The sequence below is a fragment of the Mandrillus leucophaeus genome, unplaced genomic scaffold, assembly GCF_000951045.1.
Source record: "Mandrillus leucophaeus isolate KB7577 unplaced genomic scaffold, Mleu.le_1.0 Scaffold24, whole genome shotgun sequence".
In the NCBI taxonomy this organism is placed as follows: Eukaryota; Metazoa; Chordata; class Mammalia; order Primates; family Cercopithecidae; genus Mandrillus; species Mandrillus leucophaeus.
In genome coordinates, this window is record NW_012102476.1 from 1942779 (window position 1) to 1944572 (window position 1794).

The 1794-nt window shown below is 45.4% G+C and overlaps 1 protein-coding gene across 4 annotated transcripts in view; it reads right to left on the reverse strand.

Moving 5' to 3' along the window:
* The window catches only part of LOC105541387 (eukaryotic translation initiation factor 3 subunit C), a 28962-nt gene that overhangs the window by 22068 nt on the left and 5100 nt on the right, over positions 1 to 1794 (reverse strand). The gene's annotated exons all lie outside the window — the stretch shown is intronic.

The following is a 1794-nucleotide window of genomic DNA, read 5'->3' on the forward strand; positions in this document are numbered from 1 at the left end:
TTTAAAAAAACTTTTTTGGGAGATGAGCCCACCCATCCTCCATCCCCCTACAGGCAAGGAGGGGGTGCTCCCATATAATCGTTATTGTATGTCGCTGGGTTTGGTTTTCTACTATGTTGTTGAGGACTTTTGAGTCTATATTTATAAAAGTATAGCTTTACAGTCTTATAGTTACCTTTTCTTTTGTTTTTTGTTTTTGTTTTTTTTGGTTTTTTTTTTGTGACAGAGTCTCGCTCTGTCACCCAGGCTGGAGTGCAGTGGTGCGATCTTGGCTCACTGCGACCTCCACCTCCTGGTTCAAGCGATTCTCCTACCTCAGCTTCCCGAATAGCTGGGACTACAGGCGCCCGCCACCATGTCTGGCTAATTTTTTGTATTTTTAGTAGAGATTGGGTTTCACCGTGTTAGCTAGGATGGTGTCAATCTCCTGACCTCGTGATCCGCCCGCCTCGGCCTCCCAAAGTCCTGGGATCACAGGTGTGAGCTACCGCGCCTGACCTTGATATCTTAAGTTTAATTTTAGGTCCCACTTCCTCCCTCAGACAGGAGCATTTGTGCAACACACATGTGCAGTGCACATCACACACCAGAGTTCACACAATGGGAGACTTCAATACACAATTATTCAAAGACAAAAACGCAAAGTACAGTAGATACAAAAGATCTGAACCAATAGTAACACTGATAGTTCTGTAAGATGTCAACAGGTTAAAAAAATGAGTTTCATGATCAAGCAACTTTTTGAGACGGTTAATAAAACAAGGTTAGGCACATTTATTCTCATGGAACTTTTCAGAGGTGGCTGTAAACCCTCCAAGAAGGGGCTGATAGACAATGTGGCCCAGACCTTGACCAGTGTTCCCTGAAGCACTTGACCAAAAAAAGCTTCTCAACAAAATGCCCACCAAGTAAGCTGTTCAGCCTGTCTAGGCTCCTAGAGGGTTGGAAACTCACTACCTCCCTAAAGCAGCATGACCACAACATTTAAATGCAGGAAAGCAACCTTAAGAGCAATAATCTTCCCATTAAAAGGGTACTATTTGTCTGGGTGCAGTGGCTCACGCCTATAACCCCAGCACTTTGGGAAGCTGAGGCAGGAGGATCGCTTGAGCCTAGGAGATCGAGATCAGCGTGGGGAACATGGTGAAACCTCGTCTCTACTAAAAACACAAAGAATTAGCCAGGTGTCCTGGAGTGTACCTGTAGTCCCAGCTACCCAGGAGCCTGAGGTGGCAAGATCACCTGAGCCCAAGAGGTTGTGGCTGCAGTGAGCCAAGATTGCATCTCTGCACTCCAGCCTGGGAAGAGCGAGACCCTGCATCAAAAGAGCACGACTTATCTGTAGTTTGCCCAAACTGGCTAAGAAAAAATAAATAAAAACGCTGTTTTTAGTGAGCTTGAGATTTCACTCCCATGGGACACAAAGGAGGAGGTATCACTTTTATTTCAAAAGAAGAAACTGAGACTTAAGGTCAAGTAACTTACACAATGTTGTACAGCTGCTAAAGGCTGGGAGACAGAATCCACACTGGGATCCTCCCCCATTCTGACTGTCCCAGTAAAGGTCACGAACACCTGCAGCAGTCTGTAGGCTGTACGTGTACTAAGAAGTTATCAGGAAGGGTAACAACAGTAGCAGTGCACACTGAGGGCTCACCACGCACCAATCCTAGATGAACTACTGTCTTACATTACACCTCCCTGTATTCCTGCAGCTATTCTGGAAAGGAGGGTTCCCTGCCTTATTTTACAGATGAGAAAACTGAAGATTAGACAGGTTAAGTAGTTTGTCCA